Raw genomic sequence first — 17,611 nt, 5'->3', positions numbered from 1 at the left:
AGCAACAACAGTTGTTCATTGCAGTTTTTTTTCCAACTCAGGAGCATTGCTAAACTCAAAAATGTCATCTAAAGACCTGGAAACCATTATCCATGCCTTCATATCATCACGTCTTGACTACTGTAACTCTCTCTATTTAGGCATCTGTCACTGAAGCCTGTCCCGCTTGCAACTCATTCAAAATGCAGCCGCAAGGATCCTGACGGGGACCAGAAAGAGAGAGAATATTACTCCGATACTCTCCATGGCTCCATGGCTTGGCTCCTGGTTACATTTCAGATCTCCTTAGCCTGCACCTACCCACTATAACTCTGTGTTCCTGCAGTCAGATGCTTTTATTGGTTCCACACTCCCAGTTAAAATCTAGAGGTGACAGGGCTTTCTTCAATGCCGCTCCGAGACTCTGGAACAGTCTTCCCTCTTTTATAAAGTCCTCTTCCTCTTTGGAAATCTGCAAAACAAATTTGAAGACCTACGTATTTTCAAAGGCTTTTGTATCTCTGTACCACTTTTATTCAGTTTTAGCTATTCCAGTGTTTTATCTCATTGGATGATATTTGCATGTGTATACGTATACATATACTTTAAGTTCACGTATGTGTGCTTGTGTGTGAATGTGTACACTTTTGTATATGTATGTGCGTGTACATATATATTTCTACAACAAGTTAATATAAGAGTCTGCCTCTGCGTGTGTGTGTGTATATGGATGTCTCACATACATTTTTACAATGTTTTTTTTATCTTATCTATTTTAATTCTTTTGACACTTGATGTCTTTTAAATGTGCTATATAAATAAAGTTGACTTGACTTGACTTGACAATGATGAGACCTACTACAGGAGTGAAGTTAACCATCTGGCTGAGTGGTGCAGGGACAACAACCTTTCCCTGGATGTGGAGAAGACTAAGGAGATCATCATAGACTTCAGGAGAGTTTACACTCTGCACACCCCACTAACCATTAATGGTGCTGCTCTGGAGAGGATAAGCAGCACCAACCTCCTGGGTGTGCACATCTCAGAAGATCTCTCCTGGTCAAAGAACACGGCATCACTGGTCAGTAAAGCCCAACAACAACTCTAGTCCCTTCGCAGACTAAAGAGCCTCTGGGCTATAACCAGCAGACAGAGAGACAACTTCATCCATCAGGCTGTCAGGATGCTGAAAATTCTCTCCTGCTCTATCCCTTTTGACTCTCATACAGATGAAATCCAGACCCCCCCCCCCCCCCCCCCCCCCCCAATTTAAAACATGGGAGGAGCATGGTACCAATGATCCTCTGCCAGACAGCAGCAGGTGTCATAATGGCCCCTCCCGAGAACCCTCAATGTCTAGATGTATTTCAAATTAAGAGGTGGACACCAGCACCAGAGGTGAGGCTGGATAAACGGACCATCCTCTGAATGCCAGGCCCTTTATGTATGTGATCATTTTTTGCTTTTTTGCTGTTTTCTTTCCACGCAGAGTGTACAGCAGACGCTAATGTTTTGTCACTTTTTCGGAATCAAACTAAAAGTAATGTCAGTACTTCCAAGCTTTTCATGCTTTTGCAAAGATGCTTTCTTTCATTATCAGTAGTTCTCATTGCGCTGATTTATGTTCAAGGGGTCTCCTTTCTCATAAGTTTAATTCTATTTACTACCATAATGCTGTTAAATTGGGGTGCAAAATCATCATAACTTGACAGACTGGCAGCTGCAGTCACGGAGAAACTTGTGTATCTCTGTTCGGGAATGGCAGATTGAGCGGGGACGCTGAGAGGTCCAGGGTTTACGTTACAAAACAACGACCAACTGTTTCAAACTGACAGCCTGAAGTGTTTTTCAAAAAGTGTGCACTTTTTCAGTAAGTTAAATGTGTTTGTAAGCTAATCCATAACTAAGGTCCTTAGCTAGGTCATGAGACCTAGCTAGCAATATCTTCACTTATTGTAGTAACTCCAAAACGAACTGATGAAAACAGTACAAATGTACTGAGTACCACAAAAGTACCACATGATGTGCTGTCAGTGAAAGCTGCAGCTGTTTCATTGATAAAGTTAAAGACAAAAAGTCAAAGGGATTAATCATCCATGTAACTACAGTGGCTTGCAAAAGTATTCGGCCCCCTTGAGCTTTTCCACATTTTGTCACATTACAGCCACAAACATGAATCAATTTTATTGGAATTCCACGTGAAAGACTAATACAAAGTGGTGTACACGTGAGAAGTGGAACGAAAATCATACATGATTCCAAACATTTTTTACAAATAAATAACTGAAAAGTGGGGTGTGCATAATTATTCAGCCCCCTGAGTCAATACTTTGTAGAACCACCTTTTGCTGCAATTACAGCTGCCAGTCTTTTAGGATATGTCTCTACCAGCTTTGCACATCTAGAGACTGAAATCCTTGCCCATTCTTCTTTGCAAAACAGCTCCACAACTGCCCTGTGACGGCCTCTGAGGTTGTCTAAGAGAATATTGGGAGCAACAACACCATGAAGTCCAAAGAACACACCAGACAGGTCAGGGATAAAGTTATTGAGAAATTTAAAGCGGGCTTAGGCTACAAAAAGATTTCCCAAGCCTTGAACATCCCACGGAGCACTGTTCAAGCGATCATTCAGAAATGGAAGGAGTATGGCACAACTGTAAACCTACCAAGACAAGGCCGTCCACCTAAACTCACAGGCCGAACAAGGAGAGCACTGATCAGAAATGCAGCCAAGAGGCCCATGGTGACTCTGGACGAGCTGCAGAGATCTACAGCTCAGGTGGGGGAATCTGTCCATAGGACAACTATTAGTCGTGCACTGCACAAAGTTGGCCTTTATGGAAGAGTGGCAAGAAGAAAGCCATTGTTAACAGAAAACCATAAGAAGTCCCGTTTGCAGTTTGCCACAAGCCATGTGGGGGACACAGCAAACATGTGGAAGAAGGTGCTCTGGTCAGATGAGACCAAAATGGAACTTTTTGGCCAAAATGCAAAATGCTATGTGTGGCGGAAAACTAACACTGCACATCACTCTGAACACACCATCCCCACTGTCAAATATGGTGGTGGCAGATTCATGCTCTGGGGGTGCTTCTCTTCAGCAGGGACAGGGAAGCTGGTCAGAGTTGATGGGAAGATGGATGGAGCCAAATACAGGGCAATCTTGGAAGAAAACCTCTTGGAGTCTGCAAAAGACTTGAGACTGGGGCGGAGGTTCACCTTCCAGCAGGACAACGACCCTAAACATAAAGCCAGGACAACAATGGAATGGTTTAAAACAAAACATATCCATGTGTTAGAATGGCCCAGTCAAAGTCCAGATCTAAATCCAATCGAGAATCTGTGGCAAGATCTGAAAACTGCTGTTCACGAACGCTGTCCATCTAATCTGACTGAGCTGGAGCTGTTTTGCAAAGAAGAATGGGAAAGGATTTCAGTCTCTGGATGTGCAACGCTGGTAGAGACATACCCTAAAAGACTGGCAGCTGTAATTGCAGCAAAAGGTGGTTCTACAAAGTATTGACTCAGGGGGCTGAATAATTATGCACACCCCACTTTGCAGTTATTTATTTGTAAAAAATGTTTGGAATCATGTATGATTTTCGTTCCACTTCTCACGTGTACACCACTTTGTATTGGTCTTTCACGTGGAATTCCAATAAAACTGATTCATGTTTGTGGCTGTAATGTGACAAAATGTGGAAAAGTTCAAGGGGGCCGAATACTTTTGCAAGCCACTGTATGTCACTATATGTCAGCATTAACAGTACCTCAGTTTAGTGTTTCAGAAAGCTCCTGATCTCAGACCTGCAGAGTTTCTGTTTTAAACACTGAATGTAGTCGCATGAAGAGCACATGAGATTTTCTCTGACACAATTAAATAAAACCTGATGAAGGTCAAAGGTTGTCACTTGTATGGTGCACTCAAAACTTGTGATCTGGAATTATATCACTGTTTTTTGCCAATATTGTGTTATTTACCATAAAGTAATTCAGAGTCATGGTGGTGAAGATGAAGAGTCCTGCTTGATCCCTGCGATGAGCTTCAGTCTTCCTGATGTTTCTGGAATGATGCCTTTCTCAGTGGGTCAACAGAACATCTGGCACAGGACAGGTGTGATGAAAGAAAGGGAAGAAGTTTCTCCAAACCCCTGGACCCACAAAACCCAGCTTGGTCTTCATGGTCCCCCTCACTAGTTTTCCCCCAGGGTGGATGTAGCTATTGATAATAATGTGCACTCTATTATTAAATGAAAAGAACAAATTACACTTCTATGAAACCTGCTGCTGTTGTTTTAATTTAAAGTTTTAATTTAAAGTTACCAGACTATAGACTGCTCTGTGAGTGTAATAGATCTAAAACTGTTTAAATCTTCAGTTTTAAATCATCCTCACTCTTATGTTAAAATCTAAAAGGACCACATTACATTTTTGATATTAACAGTAACTCCGGGCCTCTGTGGAGTGTGCTTTGTCTAAAAATGGAAAACAAAAACTAATGAGTGCCGAATCATTCTTCAGGCATGTGATTCTGGTAACCACATTGTTCTGGTCTTGCTTTCTTTGCTGCGAAGTCAAAGCTGCTGTCTTTGACACAGTAGACCACAATATTGTAATATCTCGATTAAATGATGTAGTGTCATGGTCCGGAGTCTGTGACTCAGTGGTTTTGGTTTTGGTTATTATTATCTTGCGCTTAAGGTTAATTCTTGTTTTCATGTTCTTTGGGGTTGGGTTTTGGTTATATTTTGAGCTCCTTCTGTTCTGTGTCTCTGTGCCTGCCCTGGTCCCATGTCTCTGTGTTTCCCCCTTAGTCTGTGTCTGTAAGTCCATTCTGTGCATTTCAATGTTTTACTTTGAAAGTCTGTGTCTCAGGTTAATGTATTCTGTTTTGTTTCCCTCAGTCTCGTCAGGTTTGATTGCTCCCCTTGTGTGTCTCATTTCCTTGTTACTGCCTTTTGCATTTAAGCCCTGTGTTCTGTGCTTAGTTTCGGGTTGTCGGTGTCTCATCCCTGGAACTCTGTGATTTTTGCTGTTTTTCCTCATGTCTCAGTTTATAATTCCTCAGTTTAGTGTAATATTTTGTATTGCCGTTAGGTCTGCAATAAAGCAGTTATTTTTGAGTTTAGTTCTGTTTCTGTGAGTCTGCACTTGGGTCTTTTCCTGTCTGCACATAGCAATTACTTGACATGTAGTGGGTATTGGGTTAGGTCTTATTTGGTAAATAGAGCTTTCTCTGTCAGCCTTCTCAGTTCCGAATCATCTTCTGCTTCTCTGTCATGCGGCGTCCCACATGGCTCAGTTTTAGGGCCACTGCTGTTTTTACTGTATTTATTGCCTCTGGGTTCCATCCTTAGAAGGCATGGGATCTCTTTTCATTGTTATGCTGATGACTGCTAAATTTATTTTCCACTAAAGCAAAAGTTTAGCATCGCCATAAAACCTCTCTTGACATCTAGATGACATTAAAGCTTGGTTGGGTTTAACTTTTTAATTTAATTTTAATGAGGAGAGCACAAGGACAGATATAAAGAGGACAGATCAGGAGGGTCTGGTTGCTTGGCCAAAAGTAATAAGTTTCAAACAAAAGGGGGAGACATAGAAGGGGGAGACACCACAGGAGGATTGGAGGACTGATGACACATGTGGTTTAAAGACTGTGATTCCCTTGAAGTTACCTCTGGCATCCACCACCTGGTTCGGATATTGTAGCGGGGGACATAATTATTTTATCTCCTGCTGAAACTTTATTCACTTACAAAGTAATACATAGTCTCTTATTTTTTGGTAATTACATTTTAATGGAGAGGCAGAATATCAGCCACAAATTCAAAAAAAAAAAAAAAAAAAAAAACACAAAAAAAAAAAAAAACACAAAAAAAAAAAAAACCACAACAACAACATAAAACCACATTACATAAAAGTTATAAATTGATTTGCATGTCAATGTGTGAAATTAGTATTTGATCCCTTATAACACAGCAAGAATTCTGCTTCCCACAGATTCGCACTGTGTTCATGTGGCACACAGATTGCAATCAACCAATTAATCAATTAAAAACAGATGACTGATCTCAACTCATTATGTGTATAAAGCACAGCACTCCTCAAAATCTATTTCATCCATTCAAACTTCTCCAGCACTATGGGCAACACCAAAGACCTGTCAAAGGACTTCGGGGACAAGACTGCAGACCTGCACAATGCTACAAGATCATCAGCAAGAAGCTTGGTGAGAAGGTGACTACTGTTAATGGAACTATTCAGAAATGCAAAAATTATAAAAGGACCATCAATCACCCTCCGTCTGGAGCTCCATGCAAGATTTTAATTATTGTCACATGCTGCAGCGCAACTAAGAACTACTCCAACAACAACTGTACCAACCAGATTAAAACCTGTTTCGATATCTATTATTATCTATTTAATAATAGATAATTTAATTTTTTTTTTCTTTTTTTTTTTTTAAACCTGTCCCGTTTGGTTCTTTTGCCATCAGAATTATTGTGTAAAGGCGAAGAAAGATGCCCAACGGATTTACTTTACCAAATGGACCATCCCAGCCTTGCCGTAATGGTCCATTTGATTTACCTTTTATTGTTTATTTTATTTTATTTTATTTTTTTTACTTGCTAGATACGGGACAGGGGAAAAGAAAAGGGAGAAAGAAAGAGGGGGGAAAAAAACAAAACAAAACAAAAAAAAAAACAGCGGAGAAGAGGGACGGGGATAAAGGGCAAAAAACAAAAACCAACAAAATAAGCAGACAAAAAATACATATATCGATCACCTGGATCACCTGTTGAGAAAGAAAAAAGAAAACAAGCAGAAGAAAACGAGAGTAATAGAATAAACAACATCACAATGATATATGGGAATATAACACTACATACTTAATATTAAACATTATTGTGCAGCACGTAAGATCGACAGCGCACAGTGTGCTTTGAGGTAGGAGCCAAAAAGGGTGTAGTTTGTGTGTGTGATCACCTGTGTGTACACCTGTGAGCATGAGCGCGCTTGTATTTAAAAGGTTCCTTAATGTAATGATCTGCTAGAGGGTGTGGGGGGCCACAGTCCCATCCTCCAGTCCCATCCTCCGCATGAAGCAGGTATGGAGGAGATCAAAACTCCAGACATCCAGAGGCCCCCAGAACACAAGAGACCAAGGAAGACCAACAGAGGGGCAGCCGCGCCACTGTCCCAGAAAGAGCTGAGGAGAGTCCCAGATGAGGGATCACTCAGCAGCCGCGGAGCAGAAGCCAGGGGGGGTTGCAGTGACGTGCCCGTGAGCTCCGCCGGCAGCCAGCTGAGCCTGAGTGACCGAGCCCCAGGCCGAGAGGCCGAGGGCACCCCACCCCCGAAGTGGCCCGAGCGAGCCCCAGGTTCCAGGCCCCGATAAGCAGCCACCAAGGAGTGAGCCGGTGTGTACCCGGACGCCCACCCCCGGACACAAAGAACCACCAACGCATCGATGTCTGAGGGCGTCTGCCACCGGCAGGGGAAGTGGTGGGGGGAGATAGGCCTCCAAACCTTGGAGGGCCTGAGATGTCCCCAGAGAGGTGGCGTCTGATACCCAACCTGACATATAGACACAGACATACAGGCACACTCAAATACAAACATCCATTCCCACCCTCATGCTCTCATAGGCAATTACTCCACACTCAACCAACGTGGAGACAGACATAAAGAGACGCTGTACACACAATCACACTCCCCAAGCGTACTCTAAGAACCGGGTCTAGGTACCCTTGCCCCTGGAGGGGGAAACTGCACCCAGACCCAGGTGGTGTTACCCTTTTCCCTGCAGTGGGGAGAAGCAGACTGCCCCGACTCCGCAGCAGCAGGGAGGCCCCACACACCAGACCCCAGTCGGACGGCCAACTCCTCCTCCTAGCCCCCCCGCTCCAGCAGGCCGCAGAGACCGGGGGTGTGAGAAGACTCCAAACCTCCCTCTACCCGCTCATATGTAGTGTTGATGTATATGTGTTCTAAGGTGCAATTAAAACCCAGGAGGGCATGGAGCTACCTGCCAGAGAGCAGCAGGTAAGCGCATAGCCCCTCCTGATAGCCCTCAATGTCTACGTGTATTTAAAATTGAGAGGTGGGCAACGACGCCAGGGGTGAGGTGTACACCCTGATGGTAATTTGGAGTCCATGTTGTGAGCCCACCCCCAAGATCCTATATGTATGTGTTATGAGAGTGTGAGTAATGTGAATGTCTAAGTTGTGAGATAAAATTGAGGCAGAGGCAGCCAGAAGGGGACAGAGGGGGGGGATGCCTCCTCTGCACCCTGGTGACACACCCCTACCCCAAGGCCCTGCATGTGTGGGTGATTGTGGTGGAGCGGGAAGAGGGAGGCAGCTGGAGATGGGGAGGGAAGAAAGGGAGGGGCAAGTGACCCCTCCCTGGGGCCAGCTCCCCCGCTGACCCCAGTAGGCACCCCCATGCTCTGCAACCCGCCAGGGAAAGGGGGCCCAGGCCCATCCGGACCAGGGCCCAGTGCAGCAGCGCCGCCCGGCCCCACAGAGCCCGGGACAGCCCACCCGACCCCACTACAGAGAAAACTGCACCCACCCCATCATCCACTCATCTTCCAGACTACACAAAATAATTTAATAATTTAATAATAGAAAACTCAGATGTTGTTCCTGGGATCTGTTGGAGCCACTCGCCTAGCTTGGGAGTCACTGCACCAGGTGCACTGACTACCACTGGGACGACTTACTTTAACCCTCCACATCTTCTTGAACCCTCCACATCTTCTTGAGCTCTTCTGAGCATTTTGCACTTCTCCAGCTTCTAATATTCCTTATTCTTTATGTCGCTATCATTGGGTATTGCTACGTCCTTCACTGCAGCTGTCTTCATCTCCTTGTCCACCACTGCTATGTCCGGTTGATTAGCCATCATCAGTTTGTTCTTCTGTATCAGGAATTACCACAAGATCTTAGCTTGGTCATTCTCGACCACCCTAGGGGGCATCTCCCATTTTAACCTTGGGACTTCCATGCCATATTTGGCACAGATGTTTCTCTATACTATGCTGGCCACTTGGTTATGCTATTGTTACGTTCTTTGTCTAGGCGTGTATTGAACGCAACAAGAAATTGGCCAGCTCCCGCACCACCAAAGCAAGAACACAAACAGTAGTATCTTTTAAAGTGCTAAGCAGCCATTTATTTGCTTCAGCAGTGAGCAGTGCCAAAAATAACAAACAAAACTCCCTAATGGTCCCTATGCTTTCCTACACAAATGAAAACCAAACAAAAGACAATTCACTTACCTAACTTTCTAAATGAAAAACAGGAGAAAACTCAATCAACAAAAATGGCTTCTCACGCCTACTAGGCTGCTGCAGTGAAGAATAAATACAAGGTGAACAAAATACACGATTGCTACTTGACAAATCTATTTACAGCTATTTACAAAATTGAGGTACTAATGCCAGACACACACACAAGGTTATACTTGCAAATCACTGGGCACAGACACTCTATCAAAATAACGAATCAAAAACACATGCTCTTTGTCGGATGGTGGAGGCTAGTAGAGAGGGGGGGGGGGGGGGGGGGGGGCAGGTGGCTGTCATCTGGTAGTTAAATACTGGAGGTGATCAACCAATTATCCAATCCAGGGACAGGGACTCCACCCAACTACTCAGCAGGCACGCCCAGGTCCACCTCCTAAGAGAAAAGGGGAAAAAACCCACAGCCATAGTCTGGTGAGAGGAGTCGCACATAAAACAAACACTGACAACATTGGATCATAACACTATTCATACCGTGCTGGGGCCTGTTCTTCCATGATGGCTTCTCCTGTTGCACCTCTCTGTTGGGTTTCTGCTGCCTGAGGTATTCACCTTAGGTTCAAGTATTCACCTGATGTTCTGACACTCACTAATTCCTGGCCTCCTTCCTTCCGCTTGGCGTACAGTCTCAGGGTGCTGTACTACAGTGTCTACACCCATCTGGACCAGTTGGTGAGAACTGTGAGGGTCATGTTTTTTTACTATTCCAGTGCATTCAACACCATCAGGCCAACCCTCCTGTTTCATAAGCTGACAGCAATGCAGGTGGATGCTTCTCTGGTGTCCTGGATTGTTGATTACCTGACAGGAAGACCACAACATGTGTGTCTTCCACATTGTCGGTCTGACAAGGTAATCAGTAACACAGGGGCACCACAAGGGACCGTCCTCTCCCCCTTCCTCTTCACCCTCTACACCACAGACTTCAGCCACTGCACAGAGAAATTCCATCTTCAGAGGTTTTCCGATGACTCTGTGGTGGTTGGATGCATCAGCAATGGTAATAAGTAAGAGTACCAGGCTGTGGTTGACTCCTTTGTCACATGGTGCGAGCAGAATCATCTGTAGCTCAATGTGGCAAAGACCAAGGAATTGATTGTGGACTTTAGGAAGACCAGGAAAACCTTGACCTCTGTTTCAATCCACGGGGTCAATGTGGACATTGTGAAGGACTATAAATATTTTGGAGTATACAGATAATAAACTGGACTGGGTTTATTGATCACTGCATTTTACAGGAAGGGCCAGAGTCGTCTCTATTTTCTGAGGCAGCTGAGGTCCTTCAACATCTGTCAGACAATGTTCTGGATTTTCTATGAGTCTGTTGTGGCCAGTGCTGTCCTCTATGCTGTTGCATGCTGGGGCAGGAGGTTCAGGGTCACAGATGCCAACAGACTAAATAAACAGATCCGCAAGACCAGTAATGTTGTGGGGATGGAGCTGGATTGCCTTAGGTTGATGTCGGAGAGGCAGATGTCATTCAAGATAAAGACAATGTAGGATAATACCTGCCATCCACTCCATGACATGCTGGCTAGCCACAGAAGCATGTTCAGTGAGAGACTGAGATTACCAAAAAGCACCACTGAACGACACAGGAAATCATTCCTGCCCGTGGCCTTCTCCCTGTACAACTCCTCCATCTAATACACTGTAAACACTGCAATAGTTACACCCTTTTTGCACACGCTGTTTCTACCAGTAATATTCCTGTCAATATTATTGATATTTATTATGTATATATTTATATATATCTATTTTTTATCTGTCAATCCTTGATATTTATTATTGAGTGATTTGTTGATATTGTGCTATTTCTTAAATTTGTAAATCTGTAACATATTGTATGTTTAAATAGTTTAGTCTGTTTCTGTTACTGTTACTGTATTGGAGCAACTGCAACCCACATAATTTCATTAGGGATTAATAAAGTATTCTGATTCTGTTTCTGATTCCCTCGAAGGAGAAAGCTTAGTGGGTGAGCAGGCAGCCACATGCCACATAGTCAGAATTCAGCAGCCTGGGTTTGAGTCTGACCTAAAGTCCTTTGCTGCATATCTTCTCCACTTTCCTGTCTATCTCCACTGTTGCTATCCATTAAAGGCAAAAATACCAAAAACATAATATTCGGAAGGCTCCTGGAGTCACAGGAGCACACAAACTCTGCCACTATGACAAGGTGTTTTTTGTAATTTTGTTATTTTTCTTATATCGTAGGGTCTTTACCTTATAATATGAAACACATTGAAGTGAATGCTGTTATGAATTGAGACTATTTAAATAAAACTGAATTTCAGCTTTGGTAAACTCTACTGCTATCTGTATTTTCAATAGTCCTCATTAGATGTTTTCTGTGTATCAGACCTTTCTCCACATTCTCTCTCAGAAAACTGTCCCTCTTCTGTCTCATTGTGAGGTTACATGTCAACTCCTGGAGCTAGATGTTGGGGCTAACTCGTGTGTCACAGGACAAAAGCAGACTGACCTTATAAGGATGTGTGTTCTTTTCATTAAGGTGAAGAATTCAGACTGTTATTAGTCTCCTGGATTACTGCTAACTGATCTTTAAAGTTCAGGTGGATGACAGAGAGCCAGCACAGCAATAAGTCTCACCTCTCAGATCGCCATCAGCAGGATGAATTACAGGCATACCAGACAGGATCACTACATGAAACTGATCCCAGATCAGCTGATATAAACCCGAAGCACACTGTGTCTGTCTGCGTCAATTCATCCAACCTGAAAGTCATGTTCAAAACACAAGCTGCATCAGTAACACACATTAGCATAGACACAGGTTGATATGAGCTACTCAGTGAAGGTGACCTCTGACCTTTTACATGCGTTGTCATCACTGCAGCATTTGTGTGAAAATAAGTTTTGAATAGTGCATTCTCCGAGAGGCCAAGACGTTTTCACCACATCTGAATAAATTCCCTGAGGATGTTCCTGAGGTAGTTTATTCAAGAAAGAAAGCTATTGTCATATAATTTGCTGTGTGGTAATCCATTAATTTTGGATTGTGGGTAATTTTGTGAGGTTTGATCCAAAAAGGCTTGTGTGGACATTTGAACTGACCTCTGTTCTAAAACACATCTGATCTTTCTGATTCAGTCTTTGTGCACACGTTTCTCTGTAAACAGGCAGACAAAAGATTCAAATGTCACAATGACAGTTTTTTAACGCAGTTTGTGTTTTCACGCTGCAACAAATACAAATGTCCGACACATCACATCGTTGACGGAGGATGCCATGATAACAACTCTTCATAATAACAGCTAACAGCTCTTCATACAACCCTCACACATTCAATTCAATTCAATTCAGTTCAATGCAATGCAATTCAATTCAATTCAGTTCAATTCAATTCAATTCAATTCAATTCAATTCAATTCAATTCAATTTTATTTATATGGCGTCAAATCACAACAACAGTCGCCTCAAGGCGCTTTATATTGTACAGTAGATCCAACAATAATAGATACAGAGAAAAACCCGACAATCATATGACCCCCTATGAGCAAGCACTTTGGCAACAGTGGGAAGGAAAAACTCCCTTTTAACAGGAAGAAACCTCCGGCAGAACCAGGCGCAGGGAGGACGGCCATCTGCTGCAATCGGTTGGTGTGAGAGAAGGAAAACAGGATAAAGACATGCTGTGGAAGAGAGACAGAGATTAATAACAAGTCTGATTCAATGCAGAGAGGTCTATTAACACATAGTGAGTAAGAAAGGTGACTGGAAAGGAAAAACTCAATGCATCATGGGAATCCCCCGGCAGCCTACGTCTATTGAGGCATAACTAAGGGAGGATTCAGGGTCACCTGGTCCAGCCCTAACTATATGCTTTAGCAAAAAGGAAAGTTTTAAGCCTAATCTTAAAAGTAGAGATAGTGTCTGTCTCCTGAATCCAAACTGGAATCTGGTTCCACAGAAGAGGGGCCTGAAAACTGAAGGCTCTCCCTCCCATTCTACTTTTAAATACTCTAGGAACAACAAGTAAGCCCGCAGTGCGAGAGCGAAGTGCTCTAATAGGGTGATATGGTACTACAAGGTCATTAAGATAAGATGGGGCCTGATTATTTAAGACCTTGCATGTGAGGAGCAGGATTTTGAATTCAATTCTGGATTTAACAAGGAGCCAATGAAGGGAAGCCAATACAGGAGAAATATGCTCATTTTTTCTAGTCCCTGTCTGGACTCTTGCTGCAGCATTTTGGATTAATTGAAGGCTTTTCAGGGAGTTTTTAGGACATCCTGATAATAATGAATTACAGTAGTCCAGCCTGGAAGTAATAAATGCAACTAGTTTTTCAGCATCACTCTGAGACAGGATATTTCTAACTTTAGAGATGTTGCACAAATGGAAGAAAGCAGTCTTGCATATTTGTTTAATATGTGCATTGAAGGACATGTCTTGGTCAAAAATGACTCCAAGGTTCCTCGCAGTGTTACTGGAGGCCAAGGTAATGCCATCCAGAGTAAGAATCTGGTTAGATACCATATTTCTAAGATTTTCAGGGCCGAATACAATAACCTCAGTTTTATCTGAATTAAGAAGCAGAAAGTTAGCGGCCATCCAGGTCTTTATGTCTTTAATACATTCCTGCAGTTTAACTAATTGGTGTGTGTTATCTGGCTTCATGGACAGATAGAGTTGGGTGTCATCTGCATAGCAGTGAAAATGTATACTATGTCTTCTGGTGATACTGCCTAAGGGAAGCATGTATAATGTAAACAGAATTGGTCCTAGCACTGAACCCTGTGGAACACCATAATTGACCTTAGAGTGTGAAGAGGACTCTCCATTTACATGCACAAATTGGAGTCTATTAGATAGATATGATACAAACCACTGCAGTACAGTACCTGTAATACCTACAGCATGTTCTAATCGCTCTAATAGGATATTATGGTCGACAGTATTGAACGCTGCACTGAGGTCTAGCAGGACAAGCACAGAGTTGAGTCCATCGTCAGAGGCCATAAGAAGATCATTTGTAACCTTCACTAAAGCTGTTTCTGTGCTGTGATGAGCTCTGAAACCTGACTGAAACTCTTCAAATAAGTCGTTCCTCTGCAGATGATCTGTTAGCTGTTTGACAACTACTCTTTCAAGGATTTTTGAAATGAAAGGAAGGTTGGAGATTGGCCTATAATTAGCTAAGACAGCTGGGTCTAGGGATGGCTTTTTAAGTAAAGGTTTAACTACAGCCAGCTTGAAGGCCTGTGGTACATAGCCGATTGTTAGAGATAGGTTGATCATATTTAAGATCGAAGAATTAATTAATGGCAAGACTTCTTTGAGCAGTTTTGTAGGAATGGGGTCTAAAAGACATGTTGATGGTTTGGAGGAAGTAATTATTGAAGTGAACTCAGAAAGATCAATTGAAGAAAAAGAGTCTAAATGAATATCAATGGTACTAAAAGTAGCTGTAGATAATATTACATCTGTGGGATGATTATTGGTAATTTTTTCTCTAATGATTAAAATTTTATTTGTGAAGAAGTTAATGAAGTAATTAGTAGTTAATGTTAAAGGGATGGTTGGCTCAACAGTGCTCTGACTTTTTGTCAGCCTGGCTACAGTGCTGAAGAGAAACCTAGGGTTGTTCTTATTTTCTTCAATCAGTGATGAATAGTAAGATGTTCTGGCTTTGTGGAGGGCTTTCTTATATAGCGACAAACTATTTCTCCAGGCTAAATGATGATCTTCTAAATTTGTGACACGCCATTTCCTCTCCAGCTTACGAGCTATCTGCTTTAGGCTACGTGTTTGAGAATTATACCACGGAGTGAAGTACTTCTTCTTTTTTTTGACATTTAAGTTTTTATTGATTTTGCAATTTTTTTGGAAACGTATACTTAAACCTGTATAATAGGGAAAGAAAGAAAAAATAACAACAACAAAAAAACAAACAAACAAAAAACACAAGAAAACTGCTGGTGTGCACCCGCCCCCCCTTCCCTTAAAAATCTAAGAGAAAGGAAAGAGAAACTAACTAACAGCGGGTTCCAAGAGAAGAAACACAGAAACGGGCAAATAAAAATGACGGTAAAGTAACATTTGGACCGGTGGTCACAGTTAATAATCATTGAGATTATGATATTATGGTCAGGATTTCCTGTTTGCTTCAGATAGCTCCAAAAGTAGTCCCAATGTTTATCTTTGTCTTCTGTATCATTTTTAAGTTTATTCAGCATGGACTCATAGGAAGCAGTCTCTGCCATTGCTCTGATCCAGTCTTTTAGCTCAGGACGTACTGTAGTGTTCCAGTGCCTAAGGATAATCCTCGATGCAGTTACTAGTCCAACCATAACAACCGTGAAAATATTATTATAAATTCTTGGAATATGAGAACGGTCTCCTAACAAACACAATTCAGGAGTTATGGGCACTTCTAAGACTGACCAACCTTTTAAAAGTGTGATGACTTCCTTCCAAAAAGGAGCTATAAGGGAACATTCCCAAAAACAATGTAGGAAAGTCCCCGCCTCAATTTTTGCATTTCCAACAGAGATTGTCAGGCATAAGCTTCATACGGTGTAATCTTGTTGGATAATATCTATGCAGAATTTTATATTGTATGCATTTGCTCCTCGGCTCCTTAGCATAAATCCCATTTTCCGCCAAAATCCCCATCCATTTTTCGTTTGGAATTGGTGCATTTAAATCTTTCTGCCACAAAGTTTTAATATTCAAACATTCCCCACTTCTATTATCATTTACCAACCTATAAAAACATGATGATGTGTGGCGCTCCTGAGGCATATTTATAAAATTTAGAACAAGATTTTCATGTCGCCTTCTGAACTTCGACGTCACACAGTGTCTAATTTGCAAATATCTCCAAAAATTTTCCTTCCTACCTCTAGTCCTACCTCTTACTCAATGTGCACTACCACTGATCACTTGCTCCTTACATTGCACCTGCTCCCTTATATGGCATATATAATTTGTATATAACTTGTACATATCTGTGTAGATTCTATGTTATTACATAACATTCCCTGTGTAGGCACCTCTTAAACTGTATTTTTTTTTCTCCTTCTAAAGGAACTTTAATGTTTTCATTCTATTCTATTCATCGGTCTTTCATGAGCAGCATTCAGAGCCAACAGATCATTATCAGATATTTAAATTAATACTTTCATTTTCTAAGTAAATTCAAATTAAATTAATCACATAACAAGATGTTTTAACTCTTTAACTAATTGACTCTGAACAGCTGTGAAGGGTTCACTGCACCACCTACTGGAGGTTTGCAGTCACTACACCAGAGTGTGAAAAATACCCAAAAAATTGTCACACCAGCTTTAGTGTTTAAATTTTAAGTTTTACAGAGTAAATATGTCCATATGGAACAACTCCAGCAGTAAAATGAGGCCAGCACAAAATGATAAGGCTGCAGACTGCTCTAAACCCTAATTTCATCATTTTTTTTCTACTCTTGGACCTGTATGATGTCGTACAGAGGACACAGAAGCCCCATCCACCTGTTTTTTAAACCTGTATGTAAGGAGCAACCAACTGTCTTAAAAGCAGAGGTGCTAAAATTGCTTTTAACTGAGTGGACACAGCTAGGCCCAATGTGAGATAAACTAGGACTATTTTGATCTGTGAATAATCAAAAGCTGCTGAAGAGAATATGTAGGTGAAAATGAGGAGAATCCGTCCCTTTCAGCATATAATTTATGATTAAGCACTTTCTATGCTTCACTGTACATTTCAAATTTTTAAAAAGTATATATAGTTTCATTTTCTTTTGCGTAAACACCTCATGACATCATTGTACAGCTGGTTAAGCTTTGATTAAGAGTCCATGTAAGTATCATAAATAACTGCTGGATAACCGTATACAGGATACACATATGTGCAGAGAAGTGTTCAAAGGTTAACACAGCCTCGGTCCCATTATCACAGGTGCATAAAATCCAACACCTCCAGTCTGCCTTTACAGACATTTGTGAAAGAATAGCTTGTTCCAAAGAGCTAACTGAATTCAAGTGTAGCACTATAACAAGATGCCGCTGTTGCAACAAGTCAGTTCAGTTTCGTCCGTCCTAAATGTTCTGGGAACAGCTGTAAGTGCTGTTATTGCAAAGTGGAACCATTTAGGACACAGGAGCTAAGCCATGATGTCTCAGACCACGTAAGTGGGTCACTGCATGCTGAGGCTCAAGTGTGTAAAGTCACAAACACGCCAAATCTCTTTTATTAACAACAGCACAAAAACTTTGCATCCCCGAAGTATATTTTAAACCTATTAACTAAACTAAAAGATCAACAAATCAAAAATAACCAATTTACCGATC

This window comes from Pelmatolapia mariae, linkage group LG22, assembly GCF_036321145.2.
Source record: "Pelmatolapia mariae isolate MD_Pm_ZW linkage group LG22, Pm_UMD_F_2, whole genome shotgun sequence".
In the NCBI taxonomy this organism is placed as follows: domain Eukaryota; kingdom Metazoa; phylum Chordata; class Actinopteri; order Cichliformes; family Cichlidae; genus Pelmatolapia; species Pelmatolapia mariae.
Note: the sequence above shows the minus strand (reverse complement) of the source record.